Below are 27,557 nucleotides of genomic sequence, written 5' to 3'. Positions count from 1 at the left end.
CAGCCCTGCAAAAAAGGACCGGGAGGGTCCTGGTGAGTGAAAAGCTGGATGATGTGAGTATGTGTGTGTGACCTGGAAGGACAACTGTACCCTAGGCTGCATCAAAAGAGAGGTGGCCAGCAGGAAGAGGGAAGTGATTGCCCTCTCTACTTTGTCCTCATGAGTCCCCATTTGGAGTACAGCATCCAAGCCTGGGATCTCCACCTCAGGAGAGATGTAGAGTTATTGAAGTGGGTCCAGAGTAGGGCCACGAAGATGATCAGAGGGCTGGAGCATCTCCTATGAAGATAGACTGAGGGAGTTGGGCTTGCTTAGCTTGGTGAAGAGAAGGCTTCAGGGAGACCTCATTGCAGCCTTCCAGTACTTAAAGGGGGCTTACAAGTAGGAGGGGGACTGACTTTTTACACAGATAGACAGTGACTGGACAAGAGAGAATGGTTTTAAACTAGAAGAGGGGAGATTTAGATAAGATAATAGAAGAACATTTTTTTATTCAGAAGATGGTGAGAAACTGGAACAGGTTGCTTAGCGAAGCTGTGGATGCCCTATCCCTGGAGACATTGGAGGCCAGATTGGAAGAGGCCATGGGCAGCCTGATCTGGTGGGTGGCAACCCAGGACCTTGATGATGATCATTAAGGTCCCTTCCAACCCACAACATTCTGTGACTCTGTGAATGTAACTGGCACTGCAGTAGGTGCTATTTTAGGTAAATTATTGTCACTACATCATCCCAAGAGTTGCCTATTTTAGTTTACTTTCTGCATTTCTTCCAGTTCAGATTTGTAGCACATTAAACAAGTTGCCTGACAAGCACTGGTTATGCAGGTGGAAAAAGCCCAGCATACTGCCTTTAATGGAAAGTTCTGGCTTGGTCACTAGTCCTACCAATGGCTTTAATCTGAATCTGCTGAAAAGCAGCAGACAGTACAATATCTAGCCCAGTACTGGGTACATTACTCAGTTCCTTTCATTACAAGGAGAGAAACAGGTTTTCTTGGGACAGAAAACCAATGTTCATGAGCCCCTCACGGTTAAGCACCATCAAAGAGTGAGTGACACTTGCTTTTCTAAGTCTTGCTGGTGTCAGTAGCACCAGAGCTTCCTTACAGAATGAAAACATGGTTTTTACAACACTGAGTGTACCATCCTCACAAGCAAGGGAGGAGAGGAAAGATCTTAAGGCTTTGTATGGATCTTAGGGAAACATTTACCAAACGTTGTCTGAAAACTAACTCCCAGAAAATCCTTCTTGTGCATAACTAAGCTTGAAAGGATTCAGCATGTTTGTATGATATATGAATTAATGGTCTTTTATATATAGATTGATACAGCAAATAGGGACTACACTGGATTTTACAGTGAGAGTAACATTTCTCCTTTTAGGAAGGCCAGCTGTTCTGCCAGGGAAAGATGTTAGCATCAGAAAAAAGACAACACTTCCTCCTGCAGAAGACAAACACTATCCTAGCAACAAAACACTGCTTTTCTTCCCCATGGCCACTATCACATGACTCAGTTGTCTCAGGAGCATTTGTCTAGCCTCTGTATGTGATAAGAGCTTTATGATATGTTGTAGCACACAGAACAAGTAGATGCAATACTTGGGTCTTAGCCAACACAGAGTTCAAGGGCTTCACCTTTGACACTTTCTTGTATTGACAGTCATGATTAACTACACCCAAAACCACCAGCATTGAAACCCTTGTCATAGAATCATGGGCTGTGTCCTGGTTTCAGCTGGGACTGAGTTGATTCTTCCTTCGTATCGTGTGGTATGATACCATGTTTTGGCTTTAACAGAAAAACAATGTTGATAACACACCGATGTTTCAGTTGTTGCTGAGCGGTGCTGTACAGAGCCAAGGACATTTCAGCTTCTCATACTGCCCTGCCAGCAATGGGCTGGGGGGGTACAAGGAGTTGATAGGGGGCAGAACCGGGACAGCTGACCTAAACTGGCCAAAGGGATATCCTATACCATATGGCATCATGTGGAAAAAAATCAAAATGGGGGGGAGCTGGTGGGACAGGCTGCCACTGCCTGGAGACCGGCTGGGCATTGGTCAGTGGGTGGTGAGCAATTTCTTGTGCATCACTCAATTTGTGTATATATATATATATATATATAATTATCATAGCTATTATCCTTTTTTCCACTTCTTTTTTTTTTCTGTCTTAGTCAATAGTTTTTATCTCGACTCACAAATTCTGCTTTCTTTTTTCTTCTTCTGATTCTTTCCCCCATTCCACTGGGACAGGGAGGAGTAAACAAATGACTGTGGTGCTTAGCCTCCTGCCAGGTTAACCTATAACAGATTGGAAAGAACATTGAAGACCATCCAGTTCCAACTCCACTGCCATAGGTTAAGACACCTCCCATCAAATCAAGCCCCTTCCAACCTGACCTTGAATGTCTCCACAGATGGGGCATCCACATCCTCTCTCGGCAGCTGTGTCAGTGCCTTGCCACCTGATCTACCAACACCCACAAGTCCTTCTCCACAGAGCCGCTTTCAATCCATTCTCTACCCAGCCTGTATTTGTGCTCAGGATTATTCCAGCCCAATTGAACTTGCACTTGTCCTTATCCATGTCCTGGATGGCATCCTGTCCCTCCAGTATATTGACTGCACCACGTGGCTTAGTTTCCTTGGCAAATTTGCTGAGAGTGCATTCAGTCTCACTGTCCATGTTGCCAACAAAGATATGAAACAGTGCAAGCCTCAATACCAAGCCCTGAGGAACTCCACTTGTCACAGGTCTCCACTTAGACATAAGTTACTGACCTCAATTCTTTGAGTGAGACTATCCAACCAATTATTTATCCACTGAGTGGTCCATCCATCACATCCATATCTCTCAAATTTAGAGAGAAGGACGTAATATGACAGTGATAAATATTTTGCTTATGCTAGCAATTATCAACCACTGGGGTAAAAACATACTAGAAGGGTGAAATAGCCCAAGTAACCACTGCTGCCTCTGTGACATTCTCTCTGCTTTCCAAACTCTGTAAGAGTTAAGTCTCTGTGCTGTACACAGCCTTGCTCTCTCACCACCTGTTCCCTTTCCATTGAGGAAGTACATGAAAATGCAGCTCGGGGCATCAGAGAACTGCAGACAGAGGAGAAAGGTTAACTAAGGAGAGTTTAGACGCCTTTTTTTTTAAAGCTCGAAGCAATTGCTTGCTAGGGGACTGAAATCAAGGACTGCAAAACCTGTAAGGGCTCCTTTTGTAGAGCTTCCAACCCAGAATATTTATCATTGTCACAGAGCACGGAGAGGATTTTGCTGCTGGATAAACAAGCTGTATCACTCCGCTAATTTCCAAAGCTTCTGCTGCAACTGGGACAGATTCTTCCTTTAGGCCATCCCAGGGCAGTACTATTCTCAACAGTATCTGCAGATAACACACAAAGCAGCCTCCCTTCCAGCAGCCTCCTGGCTAATCCCCTGCACTTGTAAGAGGAGCTGTGCTGTGGCTCTTAGAAACCACGCCTCTCTTCACCGCTCAGCTGAGGGTTTTCTTTGTAAAACCACCAGCATAATAATTACTCGGTGGTTTAGGAAAGGCACGCTACATGCTTCCCTGAAAAGTCAAGAAGTTCCTTGTTTATCCTCTCATACGTGCCTGTAAACCATCGATAATTATGTTTTGCAACAACCCAAAGCAAAGGCAGAGCATTCCCCTGTCCTTGAGGTCTTAGAAGCGCAGCCATTGCTAGTCCAACTCAACACCAAGAAAACTCTGAGAATCTTGCACTTGCTGGAGGGTCTACTGATAAGCATATTTCCAATAAGGCTTCTCCTGCTGCTCCAAAAGATGGGGAATGCACACGTGCAGCATGATGGAGCATTGAGATGTTCACAAGGTGCACCTCCTGGCTCGTATTGAGGGCTACCTCAGGTGAACAAAAGATGTGCACAGCACACAAACTGCTGGCAACAACATATGAGGCTCCAAGGGCCTCCTCATAAACCCTACTCAGGAAAGCATCTTGAAAACCTGGGATTAAGCCACTGGAGGCCAGTTTGGTGCATTATCCAATGGTGTGCCTGGGAGATCAGCCTTGTGTATGTCTCTGTCATTTAGGGAAGAAAATGAGATCCCTCTTTTTTTGAGCCTCACTCCTCCTCCAACACAATATTTGCCCCTGTGTCCCTTCATTAAGCAGAACAGCAGAGCAGGGAGTAAAGCAGCTTTAAAACCAGATCAGAGGTTTTGACCAGAGAAGTCCACAAAACCCCAACACAACAAAAAAGCTATACATATATATATATATTCCCTGAGCACAGTAAAGCAAGTTAAGAAGAATAATATTCTTGTTGCTGATAATGAAATGCTTTTCATCCTCCCAATTAGAGGATGAAAGCCATGATTCTCCAAATGCAGCTCTGCAGCAGCCTGATGTTGTACCTAACCACAAAGCACCATGACTTAATACACCACAACTGTTAGAAAATATAGTGTCCGACACATTGGTTTCCTAACCTCACAGTGAAGTATCTATGCCATAAAACTTCCTTCTTTTTAAAAAAGAAGGGCTCTGAAAGATGGTATTTAAAATACCAAGTGAACTACAGGGAGTAGGAACATTCAATGGCTGTTTGGTTTCCTTTCTTTTTAGAAAACAGAAGTACTTGGTGCTTCTGTAGGATGTGGAAAATATTCCGAAGACGTAAAGGGATGGTTTTCATTCTAAAGACATGAGAGGATTTTTTTAACACCCATGTTTCTCTGTACCACGCTGGCAGTTTAACAGCTTGGCATTGCTAGAGGAGCACAGAACAGCCTTTGGATAAGGATTCTGCTCAGGTAGTGTGGAATTGCAATTAAAAAGGCAATTGTTTGCAAATCTGAATGGAAGAATGGAGTTAGAGGAAAGGACAGATGAAAACCACAATTCATTCATAGGCTGCAAAGGCCACTGCCAAGGGTAATGCAGAAGGCATTCTCTAGACATGGTGTACAGCAGAGGACACCTGCAAGCATCTGGAGAGGAACCTTTTATAGGGCAGGTAGCAACAGGATGAGGGGAAATGGCTTTAAACTGGAAGAGGGTAGATTTAGACTAGATGTTAGGGAGAAATTCTTTACTGTGAGGGTGGTGAGACACTGGAACAGACTGCCCAGTGAGGTTATGAATGCTACTTCCCTGGAAGCATTCAGGCTGGATGGGCTTTGAGCAACCTGGGTATAGTGGGAGGAATCCCTGCCTATAGCAGGAGGCTGGAACTAGATGATCTTACAGGTCCCTTCCAACCCAAACCATTCTTTGGTTCTATGATCTCGCATGCTTAAATTAAACCCTCAGCCCCTAACCTGCTCTCACTCTGGCTCCAGGCACCGTGTCTCTGCCCACAACTGCAAAAGCTGTGAAACTGCTCTAAAAATAAGCATTTCAGTAAAAACTTGTTTTTGTTTTTTTTTTTTCAGCTCTGTTTTGCTGCGTTACAGTGCATCACGTTAGAAATGTGGGCAAGCGTCGTCTGGTAGCAAGAGCCGCCTTTTCATTTCCAAAGAATGTCCCCACCAACCACATCCCCATGTAAGGAAAAAGAAGCAATTACTGGTAATGTTGCGACCAGGGGAAGGCAGAGCCGTGCTCCCTGCCAGACCTCACTGCCAGCAGAGCTTGGCCCGATGCTCCACCTGGTCCCATCCCACGGTGATGCCTTGCCTTCAGCTCACTGCACAGCCCGGCATAGCTCATGCTTTGCACGGGTCATTTTTTGGCTGAAGGGGAAATGTCGCCCTGACCAACTGGAGTGCACAAAGAGCCTTAGAAGAAAAGGAGAAAAGTTTATCTTGCTGTACACAGAATGTGTGCCGCACGTCAGCCGGGAAAAGAGAGACGTCCAAAAGCTGCTGCCAAAAATCCAAGGCTCAGGAGCACGAAGCAGCTGCTGCAGAGTATGTGGATGAATAAAATATTGGTTAGTCTCCAAGCGTGACCCTGCCGACAAGAAAACAAGAATAGTTTTTATTCCACCAATAGTTCCATGATCATGCAGACAAATTCTGCCTTTATGAGGAAGCAATCTCAAATTCCAGAATCAGGGGAAGGAAAGGGAAAGAGCAGAAATAAAAAAGGGAAATTTTTTGAGGTATCAAGTCTGGACAGAGGAACAAATTTTGGAACAGGGATCCATCTCTTCTAAAAACAAACCCAAGCACTGAACTCTTTGACCCAGGGCCCCATCAGTTCAAGAAGTCCCTCCATTCAAGGAATGTAAACTCCACAATGAGTGGAGCCCGGAGCTCTCCTTTATGGATAGCAGGAAACTTCTTCAAAGGGCCGGTTTATGACCTGGCTTGAGAGCTGGAAATAATTAAGTGTTCTTGTCAAAGGTCAAAGTCATGGGGTGAAATTCCTGGGAACTCCAAACAACTCTGGGTTGAATGGAGCATTTGGGCTTTTTCTGTGCATGGTGAGAAGGCAGCAGGCAGTGTGGGGACAGAAAGATCCCTGCCTGAGCTATTTTGCCTTCCCAAGTGTTGGTGGGTGCTTTGGGACTCATCATGTTTTCTTGGAGGAAAAAAAAAAAAAAGTGAGGCTGAGCTTAAAAAAATCTGTAAATAAGAATCACAGCCAAATAATGTATTTATAGCAGCACCAAATATGAACTAAATGCCAAGATCCTGGCAACGCAAGCTAAGATCCTGATTCATTTTCTGCTCCTGATGTAACTCACTGAATTCAGCGAAGAGCTGGACAGAGTGGATCTGTCACCAGATGAAGACAACAGCACCGCTCCAGGCCTTGGGAACCACTGTGTTTTGCTGTGTACCTTACAGCTGTAACATCATCCATGTTTGCAGAGGTTTGGTGCCACAGCCCTGAAGCCCTGCACAGCTCCATGTGCCCACCAGCAAGCAGAAAGACAAACAGGCATCAAAATGCTCCACAAAGTCAAAAAAGCCTCCAGTCATATCTGATATCCCAACTCGGTAGGGATCCCATTACACAATGAGATGAAGTAAAGACAAAGTAGAGCAAGTGGTGAGATTTGGGGATGGCTGGGGTTCTGGCACAGTGGGGTAGGTCCCCCTCCAGTGCACATGGCCCCTCTGCCTACACCTCTCCTCACGGTCTCATTCTGCCAGCTTGGAGACAGCCCTGTTCCATCAATAGCTCCTTGTTCATCCCCCTTCCACCTCCTCATTCAAACTTCTAAACCCAAAGAGCAACTGAAACCATGCTGTGACCTCCTGCACCGACTTCTCTGTCTTTTGTGAACTGAAATTGATTTTCCTTGCATGGGAACATCCAGGATCTACCCCCTGACCTTCAGCCTGAGGTTGTGCGCTAGGAGCAAGAGGGAATGTGAAAGTGACATTTGGCTGTCAGTGTTGGTGAGAAATACGAGCCACCCAAGGCTAGAAAACAGTCCGCTTCTGTCCAGTGCCTGGAAACAGGGGAATTGCCAGACTGGCTGAGATACAGGGGTCAATACCCCAGCTCTGACACTAGCCAGCACCAGATGCTTCAAAGAGTGGTCTGAAGAGCCTATGGCTGCCAGACACAGGATAATCCCATTCTTATCTCCTGCTCTGCAGTACAGCACAGTCGGCACGCACACCAGTACAGGCACATACATGCACACTGGGAACTGTCGGCCTCTGAGCACTCTCCTCCTAGAAATATCACGGTGTCCTGTAAATATGGATCACGGTGGTGTGCCTCTTACCCATGAGCATGACTCTACATAGGAAGGGAATGAATTAGACGAGAGCTGCTTTGGGTTCAGCACATCTATATAGCACTGTAGTTTCCATATTGGACATAGCTGATGGACAGACTGCAGCCAATGAACACAACCCTGTTCACCAGCTCGGAGCCAGCAGTCTGGACAGGAGCTAAAATACCATCATTTTGACAGAAGAAGAAGGCTGTTGGAATAACTTGCTAACCTGTAGCCTACATTTCCCTAATCTGTGCATTTTCTTTATCATCATACTGTGTCCCTTTTCCACGCTTCTAGGGTCAACTTTTAGTCTCCCAATTACCTGAGTACATAGTCCACGATGTTCAAGTCCCTAAGGATCATGGAAAGAAGGGAGATGGAAGGAAGGAAGGTGACAGGCAGAGTCCGCATAGGACTTCGTTTTGTTCTGGCTGCTCTACAAGGTGTGTATGCCACTCAGAAGATTTTCCCTTTGGTTTCTTATGTCCATGCTGAGTTGCATGAAGCAACCAGTAATTTTAACTCTTCATGAGTGGCTTGAAATCCCATTCAGTTTCAAACTGGACTGAAGCATGTGGATGGGTAGAGGGGCATCCAGCTCTTATCTATTAGCCCTGACACATCCTGTGGATCATCCCTCCTCCTGCCACCCCAACAAATGTTTTTTCTCAAAGTGAACATATCCTTCAAAGTTGCACCTTCTTCAGTGATCAGACCTACTCATGTTTGCTCAAGGTAGAGAATCAGAGTGCTCCTGCACAGCTGGGCTCCCAAAAAGGCACTGAGAGGATAGCAGGGCAGGTTTCTGAGACTGAGTTATCTCACTGTCAAGCTCTGCAAACTGCTGGCTGGGTTGAGGTCTTCCATGAGCAGGGGATGCCAATTGTGCATCTACTTTCCATATATTAACGTGTCTTTGTAGCATTGTTAGTCCTGTGAAGAGAAAAATGGGCTTTCTTTGTGTAAAACTTCAGCTGGGTATTTGAGGTAAAGAGTGTTAGAGGTTGTGAAAAGCTGCTGGAAAGGCCACTGGATTTCCTGGCCCAATTTCTTCTTGCTTTTTGAGTTTATCTGCCATTACTTAAACCAGATGATTATGAAAATGCTGCGCTGCTCAGCACCAGCAGTACAGAGGGGGAGGAGGAGGTTGTGTTGACCTGTTAGAGAATTTTGTGGTTGATGCAGTTCAGTAAAACAGAGATATCACCACACTATGTTTAATTAGTGCCTGTTTCTGAGCCTCAGATATCTTGCGGAATTCATTTTGTACCAGTAATTAAAACGCATAAAATTGTGGAGAGCTGTAGCGTTATAATCCACATTATCTGATACTGCTGCTGTTTGATAGCTCTTCAAACAAAGCACAAAGCAACCTTGATCTTCCTAATGCTCTTTACTCAGAAAGGGGCCCAACACAAAGGGACTTGTAAGTCTGCCTTCCAAAATCAGTGGGCATGAAAAATAGGATTGCAGTTTCTTGGCAAAAAGAAGTGTTTCCTTGGTATTAGTGGAGCAGGCTATTTTTAGGTTGTTCTCAAGTATTTTGTGAGGGGCCTCTCTGAATCAGTCCAAAACACAGAAAATCCTCATCCCTCATCTGGAGAACATTGTACGCCTTCCTCACAAGGTAAGTTGTTGAATAACAAAATAACCTCACAGGCAGCATTTTCTGGTTCCTTAAGTAAAAGTTCTCCCTGCCCTCCCTGTGGGTCTTGGTGGCTGCTCTGCTTGCTGTCAGAAGCATTGCTGAGAAGCTTGTGTGAAAATGCATTCTCTGAGGCTGCTGCAGGCACCTGGCTCTGCCACAATGCTGTTCAAGGTAAAGCCAAGCCTTCATCCACTGCAAACGGTTTCCTGTGGAAAACCAGGGCTTTGGTTAAGTGAAATCATTTGTTGCACACGTCTAATAGAGAGCAAAGTGCTGACATTTGGGCAAAGAATAACCAAACGCTCCCAGACTCAAAATAGTTCAGCCAAAAGACCGCAAGCTTTGAAAGGTTGCCAAACTCGGCATCTTTCCATGCAAAATACTAAAAAGAGAAGAAGTGGGGTCTGTTCTAGAAGGACCCTCCAATTTCCTATTTTCTCATCAAATGACCAGGATCACTGTCTCACTGTTAGCCTGGAAAATATATATATATATATGTAGGCTGTTCAGAATGAGCATTTTTTTCTGCTTGCACATTCATGATAAATTACACTTTGAAGAAGAAGGAAAATACATGACTGTGGAATTGTTGGGTTTTTTTCATCTAGAAGAAAATAAAGGTGATCGCTTCCCTCTGATCCTGAAACGAGTCTATTGCCTAATGAAAAATGAGATGGCATAAACAAGCAAAAGGGAGTTTGGCCTTTAGTTCTGTCCCATTTTAGCAACTTGGATATCTTTCATGCTGAAGACATAGGGTGAAACGGTTCTCGTAGATTCAGGTGATGTCTTCTGAGGAACATCCCACCACCTGCACACCCCATCTGTCCCTTTTCCCTCCCTCATCCTTCTCCCAACCAACTGGGTCATGTCGTGCCCCGAGGACAGTGACAATTTCAGTTTGGTTTAAGGTATAGGTGTCCAAACTTTTGCCCACAGTGAGTAAAAAGGAATCGTCTAGGGCCTCATACACACAAGTTGCTCCAAAGGTAATGCCTGCTATTTATTTCTAGCACAGCTACAACCAATACAAAGAGCACAATAACACCATTTGACAGAGAAAATTCTCAGCCATAAAACACATCTCTCAGCATAGTCAGCATATTTTTCTTGAAACGTTAAAAAAAAGAGAGAGAAACAAAACCGTACAACAAGTGGATATTGGAGTTTGTTTTTTGTGTTGGGTTGTTGTGAATGATGGGTGCTTGTCGGGGGCCGCTCTGCTGAGAAGAGCCACTGCCTGTACATCACAGCGCCAGGAGCGGCCATGTTGCCAGCTGGGCTGCTGTGCAGGCTGTGGGTTGGACATTTCTGGTTGAAGGAATTACTTCTCCTTTTCCTCTCTGTGCCCTTTCCAGACTCTCGGCTGATTTCTAACTTTTAGCCAGACTGGAAGTTCTTAAATTACAGAAAACAATACGATGCATGAAACCACAGCATTCTGTTCTCACTGAAGCCCAAGTGCTGCACATTTCTCCTTTCTTCATATCAAAATAGTACCGTAGCAGTAATATTAAAGCGTAACGTTACCGCTTCACACTGAAGAATGATCACTACGATCACAGCAGTACCCCACTGTGCTTTTCTGGGAACGGAAGGTAAGGCCATCCTTCATGTGCACATAAAATGTGAATAATGATGATGCTTGCTCTCAAAGGCAAAGAACAGATCCAGAAGCACTACATACAGCTCTTTTCCCTGGAAGTGATTAAATGCAGATGGCTACTGGGTTTCACAACAGCAGGCATATAGGACCCTTCAGACTGGCGAGTGATTTAAGTGAGGAAAGAAATTCACAGAATGTGACCTCTGGAATGCAGTTATTCCAGGAAGATCTGACATATTAGGGAGTAAATTCCAGGACTGACTTATTTCTGGTAACAATTGAGCTATGGTAAAAATATTTACAACTGACTTATTAAACAAAGACATTCAAATATTTGTCAAGGAGTTTATTTACGATGAACAATTTCTGCAGATCTCATTAGCTTCTTCTTAGGAGAGAAATAAATGGATGGAAACTTTGGAAATGATCCTATATGTTCATTTACAAGATACATACAACCCCCATTAATTTTAAACAACAGGGTAATAAACACAAGGACAAGCAAGGCACGCAACGCACAGCACTGCTGAAAGTGCCCTCACTCATGCTCCAGCCCTTCACAAAAGCTCTGTTTCTTCACAGCTACTCTTCTCAATCCTGTTGCAGAATTTTACCGCGGTCTACATAAACCCAAAGCAAAGCAAAGTCAAAACAGCATCACTGTACTGTTCACAACGCTTTGCAAGCACGAGGCATTAGAAATATTTGGGGTGATCTTAAATATTCCCCATGTTAAACTACCCATCAACTAAAACGCTTCTCGTCATTAGATATTGTGAACCCTGCTGTAACCACTGCAGCAAGATTGAAAATGATGTCCCTCTCATAGTTCATACCATGTCTCTCAACCTGCGTCTTCAAACTGGGTTTGTTCTTGTTGCACTAATTATACAAGTACAGAATAATTTATGTTGGAAAAAAACCCTTAAGATCATCAAATCCAACCATCATGCAACACCACCAAGTACCATCACTAAACAATATCCCTTAGTGCCACATCCACATTTCTCAATTACCTCAATGGTAAATTACCCTCACTTCCCTGGGCAGCTCATTTAAACTCTTGATCATCCTTTCTGTGAAGAAATTCTTCCCAATGCCCAATCAAAGCTTCCTCTGGTGCAGCATGGGAGTTGCAAATTTCCTCATGTCCTATCACTTGTCACTTGAGAAAAGAGACCAACACACACCTCCCTGCCATCTCCTTTCATGTAGCTGTAGAGAGTGATGAGGTCTCCCTTTAGTTTCCTCTTCTGCAGACTAAACAGCCCCAGCTCCTCCATCACTCCACATACTTTTGTTTTCTTGTCCCTTCAGCATCTTCATTGCTTTCCTCTGGAATGAAATGCTCCCTTCTTGCTCTCCCACTTGCAGAGGTCTTTTCCCAGCACTCCCAGCATCACTCAATATCCATTTTTCTCAGGTCAGTGTGTTCTCTCAGCATAAACAGGTCTCTTCTTCTACTGCTGTGTATTTGCTGAAGTATCTATGGATAGTTGTATTCCCTTGAAGTTTTTAATGCAAAGCTAAACAACAAGCAAGCTTTTGTAATACTTCTCCCTAAATAAAAACAAACCCTAATCACTTCATGAACCTAATTACCCATCCCTGCACCTATCCCAGTTTAAATGTATTTTCCTGGGAAGCAGGAGCCCGCACATCAGCATTTGACACTTGCAGCCCCCCATCTCAGCCCTTTCCCCTCAGAATGATGTCACCCCATGGCTGCAGGGCAGCCCCAATTTTCCTGGTCCCATGGGAAAGGACAAGTGCCTTGCTCCCACTTCCCCCTGCCATTCTGCCCTCTTTTCTCTACACCAAAAATACCAAAACACACTTGTAAACAATTGCTCAAGCCATAGCAATTATGCATTCCGTTATTTTAAGGGAAAACAATTTGGAGTGGTTAAAGATAGACCTTGGGTTTGCTTGTTATTGACTTAAGTGCATGTTGAGCAATTCAACCTTAGCACAGATAAACAAAATATCCAGAGAACATCTTAATGCAGTAATCTATCTGCTCTGAGAGAAAGCCTGCCTCCAAAGCTCTCAGTTACAAAGCAGACGAAAGGGGATTTAAAGTGCAGCTGGTATAAATTGTGGATCCGATTGCATTCTTCCCATTTCACAGTGACTTCTTCCTATTATTTCTTCTGGTACCTGGCATCCCAAAGCCAGGAGGTGAACCAGAACCCCAAAATGACTCCATCAGGCCAGCTACAGGCTGGCCCCTCTCCCTGCCCAGCACAGCCTCGTGCACTGGGGTATGGCAACAAGGTCTCTGTACGCTGCTGTAACCAGGCAGTGTGTCATTCTCCACGGCTGTGCATACAGCGTGTCCCTTGGACACGTATTTTCAATTTAGCAAAGAAAAAACAACAACCCAGAAGCCACTGTTGTCTTTTCTCTCACTTTAGTCCTCATCCAAACCAGAGGCCGTCTGGGCTGGTCTGTCCCACTGCCAGAAAAACATACCGAGCGCTTTGTACTGCAGCCTTTCTGGCAGAACACAAAACTCCTTAAAATGTACCCATTTTCAGACTGGGACGTCAAACCAGGCGTGGGACCGGATTTACTGTAAAAGGCTCCTTCTGGCCCACAACTCTTCCTGCAAACCCCTGATGCTGGGGCTGCTCAGCCTGGAGAAGAGAAGGCTCTTGGGAGAATGGAGAGCAGCCTTTCAGTATCTAACGGGGGGCTGGAAGAAAGAGGGGGACACACTCTTGAGAGGGGTCTGCTGTGATAGAACAAAGGGAAATGGTTTCAAACTAAAAGAGGGGAAACTTAGTTTGGATATGAGGAACAAGTTTGCTTACAGTGAGGGTGGTGAGGCACTGGCACAGGTTGCCCAGAGAGGTGGTGAATGCCCCATCACTGGAGACATTCAAGGTCAGGCTGGATGGGGCTCAAAGCAACCTGATGTGCTGTAGGTGTCCCTGTTTATTGCAGGGATGTTGGACTAAATAATCTCTAAGGGTCTCTTCTAACTCAAACCATTCTGTGATTCTATGATTCCGTGCTGGGAACGCAGCTTTAAGTGTTTTTTGTAGCTTCACCCTACAGCCCAGTGAGAAGAGCATTTCACCTAATTTCAACACGAGCTCAGCCAAAGCTGGATGAAAGGTTCTAATGCCTGCAGATGCATCAGGATAGCTTCTTTCTCAGCAGAGAGATGAACCTGTTGTGAGAGATGGAGAAGGACGAATGAGACCCAAGGCAGACAGCTTGTAGCTGTTTTCAGTATCTCTGCAGTTGGAAATCTTTCAATAGAGGAAGAGAATTTGAGGAAATAAATATCCTCAGAAAAATAGAGCTACTAGACTTGGGGAAAATGATCACAGACAACTGCAACGGGGGTGCAAGCCACTCATTGGAAGAATGATCTGTTGGGCCAGTACTGAATAGGAAAACGATACGCTCCAAACACAGTGGCAAAAGCATACGGTTCTTCTCTCTTATCTAAAGATAACCTTTCATTTCCACACAGAGGAGTGTCTTTAGATATGTTTCCTTGGATTTACTATAATATTTAGTATCTCTCTAGGAGCAATTACCACATCCCAGACAATATTTGCTATTTGAAATTACTGCAAAGTGTTTAAAAACCCGTAACGAGACCTTGAGGACGATCCAGGTGGCATGTTCTTCAAAACAAGGAAAAATCAGCAGAGGCAACAGACATTAACACAGAGAGGCTCATGTGTGCATGCAAGATGAAGCTGATCAAGTCACTCTGGTACGCACAGCCATGTGCAGGAGCAGCCATGTTGCCAGCCTGCTGCACCAGCAGAGAGGACAGTGTTGGAACCAAGGGCAAGGCAGGCAACTGGAGAGAACATTGTGCAACAGAAGATTTGTTCAAGGGGGAAATAGGATGCCCAAACCATTTCTTTGTGTCTAAAATTGAAATCTCGATTTTGCCATCTTCAAAACAAATTATCTTTGATAGGACCAGGAGCTGCAGCCAACTTGGCCCATGAAGCACAAGGGAAATGCGACTTCAAAAAAGATATTGGCATGACCAGCTGCAGGCCTGGTTCCTCCTGTCTCTGATGCAAACACCAGTCTTCAGCAAAATGTTCCACAAGCAACTTAACAGTCATGTTTACCTAAGGGAGCAGCTGATTAGTCTGGAGATTAGGAATATTTGATGATGTTAAAAACATGTCACGGATGGAAATGGCTAGTGCTAGCAAACAGGCAGTTTAAATAAAGGCAAAAACATAAACAGCTTTGTAAGGTGATAAATCAGCTGCGGCTGCTTATCCCTTTCAGAGGAGAACAAAGCTGGGGACAGGCTGAGGGGGGTCTCTTAAATTAATAAATTAAACCTTCCATCAGGAAGCACTTTAGTGAGTATCCCACTCGGAAGCCATGTGCACTGAGACTGAAAAAGTGCAATAAATGAACCCCTCTCTCTCCCACTCCTTTTCCCCTTGCTATCTCCAGTTTCCTGCTGATGACCTGCTGCTTCCCTCTCCCCTCTGTCCACTTCTTTTGACCTTGGAGGTCTGGCTCAATTTTTCCACTCCGTGGCAAGAGCCCTCTGGATCTTGCCTTTCCACACCACCTTCTCCCAACTTCATCTATGCTCCATCACAAGCACTCAATTACTCAGTATTCATAGAATCATAGGATTCATACAGTCAGGGACACCCACAGCTACAGGTTGCTCAGAGCCCCGTCCAGCTGGCCTTGAATGCCTCCAGGGAGAAGGCATCCACCACCTCTCTGGACAACCTGTTCCAGTGCTTCACTACTCTTGTAAAAAACTTCTTCCTTATATCCAATCTAATGTTTTTCTGTATTGTTCCAGTGATGGATATTAGCATCATTCTCCTGAATTAATTAACTTTTCTCCTGCTTGAAGAAGGGCAGCATGGATGCATGGCCTCTTCTTGATATCTTGTTCCCTTCAGACCCTGCAAACAGCCCCTGAAGAGCCTGCATTACTTTTGTTGGGCTGGGGATTGAAGAAAGGGCTTCACAAGAGGTATGAGGAGGTGTGAACCTATCCTCATCATCTCTTGCTCTCTTCTCCACTGAATATTCTTTTGCTTTGTGATTTATAGGAATTTTGTCACTGAAAACACCTAACCCCACTTTCCCACTGTTGATTTAGATGGGGTCCTGTCCCATCTCCGTGCTGATGATGAGGTGCACAGGAAGCCTCCATCCCTCCCTGCATGGGAAAGAAACCTTGGTCCTCAGCAATCCCAATACCCCTTACCTTCACTTTTAAAAAGTAATTCAGGCTCTTGACTTCTTACTCATTTGCAAGAATGGAAAGGAGCGTACTTTGGTGCTTCAGGACATTTTGTAGCCTGTGACTATTGCCCAGATTGGTGCTGGGCTGCACAAAGGTAGGCAGCCTGTAGCCATCCTTCTGCTAAAGCCCTCAGTGTGACTCTGCAGAAGTATACAATTCAAAATTTGTAGCACTGAAGCAACGTTCTCAGGAATTAGGGCTGCCAAATGAAAAAATATCTGGAAACGATTTCATGGGGTAGCTACACCAAACGCGGTATCTAAAGGAGACTGCAGAACTCTGCACATGAGCTGCTTTATTCAAGGCGCACTCAGCCTAAATGTCTGCGAGATCTTGTCAAAAAACAAGGTTTCCAAGCTGAAAGGAAATGACTAAAACCGGAAGAAAAACATTTGCGGTTTCTCTCTTTTACAAGAAAGAGGGGAGACCGAGTACAAGCATACTCTTACAACCAACTCTTGCCCAACAAACCACTGGGAGGACACAGCCTTCTCAGGCTACCAACTCAAGGAACGAGTTGGGAAGGGGCTGCAGAGAGATTTTGGAGCATCCCCAGCCAGGTAAGTGACCCCAGCTGCTCCCCTTGCTTTGAGAGGCAATACCACATGGCCCGAGCTCAGCTGGGTCCCTCTGGGCTTAGCTGAGCACCAGCACGGTGGGGTTTGAGTAACCCTGTCAGCTCATGCAAGCTCTGTGAAGGCTGCATTATTCGCCATTTTACTGCCACAGGCTGTTTCACTGGAGGAATATCTTCTGACTGACAACCGACTGTTGCAATTTACCTCTTGCCACTCTTCTGCTACTGCTAAGTTCTATACAGAGACTTGTTTCGCTTGTAATCATTTCCAAAGGTGAACCAGGAAGCTGCCTGACAGCAGTGGATTTATTTGCAGAGCTGTTTGAGTGGCCAAAGCCCATCCACCTGCTGTGCTGAGAGGAAACACTATTAACTGTTCTGGAGAAGGCCATCCTTACTCCAAGGAAGCTATATGTAACCAAATAGATCATCAGCATTTAATTATCTCGTCTATTGTATTTGTCAGACAGGAAGTTTCTCATTTCCTTTTTACTGCTGAATATACAGTGAAGTCTAGTTCAGGCAGTTGTGGATACATCAAGGCATAGTGGCAGTTCTCTAAACAGAGCTTTATCATGTGAGAAAGCTCAAAGATAATTTTAAAATGGAGTCTTCAAGACAGAAGAGATTGGTCTTTGCAAAAAGGTAGATAGGCCTATTTCAGCATTCCTGTTCAATCCTAGGCTTTCTAGCCTAGAGATTTTCATGTGGCTGTATTTCAATCATGCTTTTGTGTGTGTGTGTGTGTGCTAAATATACATGATTTATAATGGCTGAGGAACATAACATAGAATCACAGAATCACAAGGTTGGAAAGGACCTACAAGATCATTTAGTACAACTGTCCTCCCATCACCACCACTACCACAAGCACTAAACCATCTCTCGTAGCTCCTCATCCAGGCACCTCTTGAACACTGCCAGGGAGGGCAACTCCACCACCTCCCTAGGCAGGCCATTCCAGTGCCTGACCACTCTCTGAGAGAAAATGATCACTGCTTTGCTAGCCTATGGTGTTGGGCAAGGTGTTTTCTAATGCTGCTGGGATTTAAGAAGCAGAAAAAAAAACGAGCTAAGAAGCATCTGCGAGCATTATTTGAATAACGACTGCAAAGCTGTGTCAGCGGTGCACAGCTCTTTCTTTCACTTTCTGCAGATGTTCACTGCTCATCTGTGATTGCACACAAACACTCAGGAAATATGACATGGCCTCCTGCACCACCCAGCCAGCCTCTGAGAAACACCAGTTGGGGCGATGGGATACAGCAGTAGGATATGCCTTGGGTGACACTGTGTATTGTAAGCAGAAAGTGAATCATTCTGTCTGCTTTCACCTTATTTCAAGGAATCATTGCCTCAGTAAAAAAGCTATACTTAGATAAAATGCTCATAGAGTGTAATTCAGCTGAGCAACACCCCATGAATTACTAAAGAAGGACCCAGTCCTTTTACTGTCCTGTCCCTACACAGTCAGGAGGAAAAGACAAGGATGGAAACACCTGCACAGTGGTCAAGCTTCACAAAAAGCAACCCTCGGCAACCTCACTGTAGGTTGCTGAAGTTGCTGAAGTCTGTATCAACCACTCCTCTCTAGAAAATAACAGAAAGACAGAAAATTCAGCTTACGGTGCCAAGGCTTCCTCTGAAGCAACATTTTTTCATGCAGAGGGTGGTGATGAACTGGAACAGGTTGCCCAAGGAGGCTGTGGATGCCCCATCCTTGCAGGCATTCAAGGCCAGGCTGGATGTGGCTCTGGGCAGCCTGGTCTGGTGGCTGGTGACCCTGCACACAGCAGGGGGTTGAAACTTGATGATCATTGTGGTCCTTTTCAACCCAGGCCATTTTATGATTCTATGGTTCTATGATTCTATGAACATATCTTCACAATTAAAGCTGCATGTGCTGTTAAGAATGTCATATAAACAGGAGCCCAAGCTTGACCAAGGATGGTCAAGGGAGTGTTGTGCTGAAACTAAATGCCTGGAATATGGATTTTTTTTTTTGGTCTGCTACTAAGAAAAACAAAGCAAGGCAGATAACAACAGCTTGTGCTTCACCAGACAAGCCACACTGCCTCTTAAGAACAGCTTTGGCACTCCCTCCAAACCAGGTGCTGTTGGCTTGTCTGCTTCTGGAACTGGAGATGAATGAATGGGCAGGGACCAAGCTTGGATGGTTAGTGAAACACAGCTGCTTGCAGCAGGAGCATTCAAAATTCAAGCCTGCAACAAGAGGGGAGAGGAGTGTAAACAGGGAAGGGAGAATCTGGTGTTTCAAGAGGGAAAGGGGATGAGGAAGAGTGAAGTAATTTGGGGAAGGTGTCTCACTCTCCTAACAATCCCATTGGCTCCTTCTGCCAGTCATTCTAATCAACTCCAAAGCAAGTTTTCTTCCTACCCCAGCTCCAATCTACGTGGTACTCCACAGAGAACCACAAACCTGAAGGGACTATTGCTGAAAATGCATCTGCTGGCTGCCCTAACACCTCCAAAGGCACTAAAACATTGAGTCTACCTTCTGCTAAATCCAAACCTATGGGTTTTATCTGCACCTGGGTAGAGCTTGTCCCATGTAGCCACGGCGGGCGAATTGATAAGAATAGTTAATATTCCACATCTTCTCAAAATACCTTTGGTTGTAGGTTACAGCATTTTGTTGCTGTTTGTGTGTGTTTAGATGTTATTTTTAACAAAATCATTTTTGCTGGCTTTCTTTCACCTGTATTTGCTCTTTTAGAACAAACTACTTTCTGAGTTCACTAACATACAAGCTTAATGGCAGGCATTTTACCAGAAGGAGCATCTTTTAAGCAAATATCAGCATTTCAAAGAAACATTACATTTGCACTTTCAAGAATTGAAACTGGAAACTGTTGTTCTTGCTACTCAGCGGAAAACTATTTGAATGAATCAAACACTAACCAAACAGTATATCATGAATACCAAATATTTAAAACATTCCCAACAGCATCTGGGGAACAAACTGAAAAGCAGAGACTATTCTTTGTCTGTGAATGGCATAACAAGGACTTCATTTGCCATTATTTGGTTTGAAGCATCTGGTAAGCTGTTCTCAGACCCTCTGACAACCCACCTAAGGCCAGGCCAACAATTCTCCACTCTCAGCAGTAATAAAAGAAGTCTGCATAACAAGATTCCTAGGAGATATAGACAGACCATTGTACAACAGGGCAAAAAAAAAAATCTTCAATTTATCTTCACAATCCCTTTGATTGAAACACAGTGATTGTTTCTACATGGTGCTTGAGAGCAGTTCAGAAAAAACCTGTAAGCACAGCATGCTCTGTAAATGATCCATCCAGTATTCCAGTTGGAAAGATTCCTGAGATAGAGCACAGACCCTGGGATAACAAGGAAGACACAAGTGACACACTCGTCACAGCTCAGCTGCAACACCATCTCCTTCAACACCTCAGCAGATGCTTTGATGAAACCCAGCTGCTAGTAAGTTTTGCCGGGGGAAAATCAGATAAATATCTGCTTTTTTCCCTCCAACCACTGATCGAGATCTTTCTATCCAGTGCCTGAGCTGTGTGGGGGTTGCACTGCCCAATTGGGCATTCCAACAAGTGCATGCCTGCTGCTTTATCTTTCACTTACCTGTCATAGAAAGCCTAACCTTGCTTTCTAGACATCACTTGCTGTATGGAAATGACTGCAGTATCTATGTGCTCAATTAGGACAGTAAAAACTCTGGAGGATTTTGTGGTTTTTATGCATGCTTAAACCAGAGCTGGTCTGTGCTCTTTTCCCCTTCCCCATGGTAGTTTTTTTCCTCTCATCATTTGCTACTAGAAAAGAACTGAAGGGCTCTTCTAGATAATGAAAAGCAGTATTAAGGACTAAAATAGCTGAAGAGAGTATATTTTCATGTGATCGTGAAGAGAATTAAAGAAGGGGAAAGGGATCTTATTTTACAGAATCATCCAAATTGCAAAAAATGAACTCAGTTACTCTGGTTCTTAAGTTGAAAGAGGCTGCCTTGTCTGACCTGACTGCTTGTGATGCATCAGCCTGTCATTTCTTCATCAGTTTCACGTCATGTCTTGAGACATATTGTGACAGTGCAGGAATTTGCTCACAGGGGAGGATGTGGCCACAAAGCATCCTCATCTCTGTACCTCCCTTTGCCACTCAGACTCTGTACCTTCATCACAGAGCTTTCCTGAACTCACACAGACATTTTAATAGCCTTAGGGTAAAAGTCCCAAAGAAAAATAGTGGGAAAAGCTCTTGATTGGAAACGTACATTTTTGACAGCAAACAATTGCCATGAAACCATTCTGAGCAATCTGATTTGAGTAACTGGCCACCACGTAGCAGCATGCGATTGACACGTACAGAAAGAGCCTTGGCTGCTCTTTGTCATAGACATGAATCCAAAATGCAGCTAAAAGGAAACACATCCACTTTCATTAACACTTCATCTTCCTTCAAGTAATGGCTTGTTCCACAAGTGCCATCAGATGAACTCTTATTTGCCAAAACAGATCTCTGAGTGACTCAACACAGGACACCCCAGCAGAATTTTGTTTTGTCTCATATTTCCCTGGCATATATTTCTAAAAATAAGTCACCATTGTGTAACTACAGTGCTGATTATTTCTGCTCAGCTTCCTGATTAAAAGTGGCAAGAACAAGATTTTCTAAGCTGCAACAACAACAAGAAACACTGAAGACAAAGGAAAGAAAATGCCTAAGCAGATTTTCCACCACAATAATCAATGCATAATTTACCTAGTTCAAGTATTAGATGTACAGTCTCACCAAAAAAAAACCCCTCACCATTAATGTCGTGCTGAACTACTCCTTTAAGCATAAACACTCAGAATAAGGAGCATCTCTGGGGATGTACTATCCCATATACATATCCTAGGAGTTTCTATGCTTCAGAAGACCCCTCTGAAAATCATTCCCCTTCCTCCAGGATTAAGAGTTTGCTGCTGATAGATGTAACTAGCAAATAATACTGTTCTCACACTAATTAAACAGCTAACTAAAGGTGCCATGTAACTATGACTTCTGTCCCAGGACCCTTTCACTCAAAGTGAGGAAGAGGGAGGTTTCATGCTCCCTTACTCCCCCATGCAGGTGAGCAGCTCACCCTGCAGCCTAGGGACGTGGTTGCTCCAGCAGAGAGGAGGAAAGGGCTCCTTTTTTTTTACTCTTTAGCAACACAGACATTTTTCAGTTTATTTTATGGCTAGAGATGACATAGCTGTCTAGAGGCACACTTGTGAAGAGCCAGCATGGAGGTGGAGATCTACAGCTCTGGCCCTCCATGTGATGTGGTCTCTTTAAAGGTCACCCACTGGGACCCAGCACTGATCAAACTATTTTTATAAAAACAGCAGTGAACCCAACGCAGATTTATACAACACATTTGTGCTGTAGCTTTTGGTTCCTTTTTCTGAAATTACTCAAAGCAATATAATAACTTTCACAGGCATATCGTAGGAGACTGCCAACATTTCAAACATTTCCTTGATGTAGGATGATCACAATTGAAAGGAATGCGAATTTTATCCAGCCGTCGGTAAGGTTTTGTTTTCCTTAATCCCTGAGACTAAATCATTGAATAGTTTTAACCTCCAAACTAAATCTTAATTGAGACTTGCTGTCATTTAGGTTACCGCACAACTCTTCTACCCAAAACACTGAGGCGCCTTTGAGGAAAAGCTGGGGCAGGGGCTGGCTCTTGGAACAGGAGCCTGTAGCACTTTTTGCTGCTATGAGTGGATTGTGCAAGAGAGCTTTTCAATATGCAGGAAAATGAGATCAAAGATTCCGTTCTGTATTGAAGTTTCTTTGTTTGAAGTGCTCTCTTAGTCAAACCTGTGAATAGTGCAACCCAGCCAGGACCCCCACAGGCTAGATATAAAACTGATAGCTCGTGTCCCAGGATGCCATCAGTTTGCTTTGTACTGCACACACACTGGTAATTTTTACTCCCAGTGTGAGAATTCAGCTCGTCTCTTGAGAACCATATAAAGCAAAAACCCAAAGCCCTAACCTCCAGCAAAAGTTGCCTGCAGCTGGGTTTCACCTACAAGCCCGCAGAGGTGTATCACTGAAATTAGTAGTCAAGATCAGCAGCAAAGAAGTGGAAATGAGGAGTATTTTAGTACTGTTTCTACTGAAATTCCAAGCACCCTATCAGCTAAAGAGCAATATTTCTCCATTGACATAGGTCAGTGTCCTTTCCAATGGGAGTGTTTTCTGCCCCACTGCCGAGACCACTCACAGATGCAAGGTAGTAGGAATGGAAATATCAAACCCAACTCCCCAGCAACCATGAATCTACATTAGCAGAGAGCAAATGTCCTGCCAAAAGCAAGACTGATGGAAAAGAGGGACAACTGCCTGCTCACCACCTCCCTCAGCCCCCAGTGTCTCCCAGGTATTTTTCAGGAAACACAAGGGATGGTCTGGAGGATCGTTTAATTTGGAGAAAATCCTAGAATGATTCCATGTTCCCCGTGGCTAGTTGGAGGGAGAAGCACTTACCTGGTAATATCCAAACTTAACCCAAGCTGAGAGTTTAGCCTCAGGCCTTGATTAAAAACTAGTAATTAAGACTAATTATTCTGAAATAGGTAGGAAAGAGATTAAGTGAAGGAATCAATTGAGAAACTTGTTTCTCCCTTTCTGGAGGGATTGTGGTTTGCCAGCCTGGGTTTGGAGGCTTGATTTTCTGGCAGCTAAAATTAGGCAAGAAGTGCCTGAGTTTCTGCACCAGAGCTTCTCCCTTTCAAACAGTGAGTACAATTCATTCCTGCTTTGCAAGGGAGTCACAAGGCTGAATACAACAGCAGCAGCAGGTTGTTCATATGCTGCACTGCTGAGTGCCAAAAAGACAAGAAAAGCCTGCACACAACAAGCCTGAGCACCTCAGCACTTCACAGCTTTCATGCCAAAAAGAAAAGATCAACATCTCCCAAAATATAATTAACTGTTCTTTTTATTTGAGCTATTAAAGTTTCCACATCAGGCTCCTTATTCTTTTTTTCCAGGATTCAACTAAATAATAAATGCCAGTGAGCGTTTTGTTTTAGGAAAATATTCCCAAAAAATGCCAATGAACTTTTGATCTCTGACGTTATTCTAAATACGTGGCTTAATGATAACTAATAATCATAATGACTGCTAACTCTCACCACAACTCCCAGTCCCTATGATACTTTTTGCCAAAAATCATACCAAACAGCACAGGTGGGGGACCAACTGACTGCTGCAAGGGACCTGGGAGCCCTGGAAGAGCCAGCAGTGCCTGCTGTGTGCTGCAAATAGAAGATGTTCTGACATGATGTGAGGAAAGTAATTTTCCCCATATGCACAGCCAAGCAGAGAGTGGAGCAAGTAGCAGCAACAGGTCATGCAGTCTTCACCCTTGAAGACTTTAAAGATCAACTGGACAAAGCCCTGAATGACTTGTTCTGACTCCTGCTTTGAGCAGGAGTTTGGCTAGGTGCAGCTGGGTGAGCTCAAGAGGCCCCTTCCTACCTGAATTATTCTGTGAATCTTGTACTGTAATCTGTAATTTGTCATGAAAGTCACAGAAGAGCTGGCAGACGTCACTGAACAGTTGGCAAGAATGCAGAGAGTTGGTAAATTATGCATCTCCACTAGCATCATATTCACTTAGTTCAAGATGTAATGAAGCAACAACTCAAAAGGTCATCGTCACAATTACGTGAGCAGTCAGGACTAAATGCTGATCTACCAAGATCTGGTCTGGAGCCAGTAAGTGGAAAGTTTGAGGGTACATATCAGCTGCCTTGGGATGTAGATATCCAAACCTGAACTCATTATTGGCAACTGATTGACCGCCCACCAAGAGAAGTCTGTCCACATCTTTAGACAGAAATCTAAAATAGTTCTGACTGAGTGCCAAAACACATTTACTCTCCTGACTACAAAGGGAGTCTGTCTGACTGCTCTGGATACAGCCATGTATAGTGCTGACCTTTCAAGTGAGATGGGATGGATCCTACCCCTACTGACTTCAGCTGGGAATGGATTATGCTTGGAGTCTGTTGTGGTCAGCACAGTCAGACTCAGGAATAAAGTATTCAAACTCCACACAGAAATGCACTTTTGGTGCAGTCTCCCATTTAGAGTTCTATTCCCACAGTTCTGTAATCTTAATTATTTACAAGCAGAAATCCTTTCTTGTCTTGGGTACTACAGGCTTGAGGGCTATAGAAAGAAACTGAGTGAAATTTCACAATGAAAAGCATGATTTTCTCATGAAAAGGAAAATACCTGACTCTACTAGCAGACATTACAAGTAATGCATGTATTGTGGCATAGAATAGCTTTTCAGTGATCCCAGGCCTACACATGCTGTGCTGAGCAGTATAAGCTTGTACTCATGCACCACAAAAATGGGAAAAGCCTTTCACATTACTTTGGGAAAGGCTTCCAGCACAGGTAAATAAATGTGTGCCAGGCACTGATCTCGGGACATTGTCCATGCAGGGGGTGCTACCATGCAGAGCAGATGGAGATGGGCGGCAGGCAGGGAGCCTGCTCTCACTGAAGATGCTGAGGTTAACTCTGTAGCTTCACAGTCCGTTTTTCCTGGCAAGAGCGTGAGGCCACATGAAGGGAATCGAGATGCTGATCCATGTTAAAAATAGCCATGTGGGAGGCTGGACAGAGAGCAGCACAGCAGCCGGCTGCTCCCAGCAAGCGATGCCGACAAAGTGGGAGGAAGGGTGGGATTGCTCTTCTCAGCTGCTACCAGCTCACCCTGGCCAGGACCCTGCTGCAGTGCAGTCCCTGAGCTGAGCCTGAGCCACGGAAGGCTGGGTGACCCCCACACACACCCTCATTGGGGAAACATCATACAGAAAAGGGCGAAGGACTTCAGATGACAGACAGCATTGTTCCCACACTCTGAAAACGGGTGTAGCCTGGGCTGTAGTGTGCTGAGGCTGGAAATTAGAATAAGCTTTCATTTCCTCTTCTTTCAGTTATTTCCTTCAGTCTTCAGCATTTTTTGCCTCCACAAATAAACAATTGGTGTCAATCCACCCTAAGCATTTCTTGCAAAACAACCTCTCTCTCATTGCCTCAGTGATCGAGGTGTAGTAGTATAGAGATTTAAGTGACAAGCAGGTCTTGGAGATAAACATTAGCTTTCATGAGGGAAAGTGAAATAACAGACAGCTTTTTGAGAACATAAGTCTGAAGAAATGCTGCATGTCCACCTCCTGTATCCTCTCAGTGAATATGCCAACCTATTGGCTATTGGTGACTGCCCCATTCAGCACTCATTTTGGTGCTGTTTGAAGATCTCACCTCCCTCTGTCCACGTTTCCACTTCTTTTACTTAGTTTTATCGTGGCTGATCCCTCCATCTCTGAGCCATGCCACTTGCCTTGGTCACATGAAGAGTCAGTGTCAGCCGATGAGTGTGGGCAAGCAGAGTGCTGAATTCCCCAGCTGACCCAAACAAGTCAGCACTGGAGTTTCCTCTGTGAGATGCTGATACAGTGGTTGGGAATGCCAACACAAGCAAGCAATTTTGACAAAACAAGCTTTTATCAATAGGTCCCATGAATCAGATCAAGCATATGGGCAATCATAGAATCACCAAGGTTGGAAAAGATCTCCAAGGTCATCAAGATCAACCATCCACCTTCCACCAGTATTTCCCCAGGAAACCATGCCTCTAAATGTTAATGCAAGTGCTATGAAAGAAAGATGCACGACCACAGCCCTTAAACCTTCTCTACACTTTGGCTAGCACAGCTGCAAAGAGAAACACATGGCAAAAGAAAATGACCCCATCAAAATTTTGATCCTAGCATAGGCACAATCATACTGACTTCAGAAGTCCTTCTACAGGTAAAATTTATCCAATTTTGGAAATTTATCCGAGCAAAAAATAGATGTAAAGTCAAGCTTCTTCCAGCCTCAAAACAGTCACAACTAAGATGAGATATATTACATGCTACCTGTAAGAGAAAAGCTTGTTCTCTGTTGCTTTGTTGGAAGTAATAGGAAGGCCTTCAAAAGGGATCCAGAGGCTTTTTGAGTGTGTTAGTGCTGCTGGTATTCATTTCTGGCCCATGATGCCTCAGCAGGTAAAAGTCACTCACATACAGGACAGATATTTACACAATATTACATCGTTATGCTTCTCATATGCCCGACGGGCCTCATAAATTGCCCACACTGATCTCAGTGGTGGTGGGGGCAGGCTATTTATGAAAAAGTCAGTTTATTTCTATGTTGATTAACAACTCTCTACTCCTCTCTTTCAGCTTCTATCTCTCTATCAGAGAAGTCAGTGACCCCTGACTCTCACTCCTACTTTATCCCCACCACATAGCACATTCTTCAAAATGCAATTGCTTCATTTAAAACATATTGTAAAGATAGGTATGCCTGCTACCACACTTCTTCCAGCCTACAGAATATTTCACTAAGCCAGCAAGGAATAGATTTTCAGGCTGTAAATACTGCCTAACGTATAGATGCTACATCTTGCATCTCAGTGCAGACAGACATCTAATGATTGAACTGCTAACACATTCAAGTGAGAAGAAAGCTTCAGACTGAAGACGATTTTTGCTTTGCATGCATATAAGCCAGTACTCTTAGTCATTGACCAACTGCTACTCCCAAAACTAGGATTCACAATCCGCTGTGGACCAAGAAGTTTGTTCTGATCCTTACATATACATGTACAGCATCTAGGTTACTTCTCAGTCTTTATCAGAACTTCTCTTTCC

The 27,557-nt window shown here is 44.2% G+C and overlaps 2 protein-coding genes across 3 annotated transcripts in view; one reads left to right on the top strand and one right to left on the bottom strand.

The window, feature by feature from the left end:
* The window catches only part of TMEM170B (transmembrane protein 170B), a 151,708-nt gene that overhangs the window by 43,830 nt on the left and 80,321 nt on the right, over positions 1-27,557 (bottom strand). The window lies entirely within an intron of this gene.
* Positions 22,259-27,557, top strand: part of NEDD9 (neural precursor cell expressed, developmentally down-regulated 9) — an 84,505-nt gene continuing 79,206 nt past the window's right edge. Inside the window, exon 1 of the mRNA XM_048940770.1 lies at positions 22,259-22,348. The gene's annotated coding sequence lies outside the window, so the exon portion shown is untranslated. The remainder of the gene's footprint in view (positions 22,349-27,557) is intronic.

This window comes from Lagopus muta, chromosome 3, assembly GCF_023343835.1.
Source record: "Lagopus muta isolate bLagMut1 chromosome 3, bLagMut1 primary, whole genome shotgun sequence".
In the NCBI taxonomy this organism is placed as follows: domain Eukaryota; kingdom Metazoa; phylum Chordata; class Aves; order Galliformes; family Phasianidae; genus Lagopus; species Lagopus muta.
The sequence above is the reverse complement of the archived record's forward strand: the minus strand, read 5'-3'. Positions and strand labels throughout refer to the sequence as shown.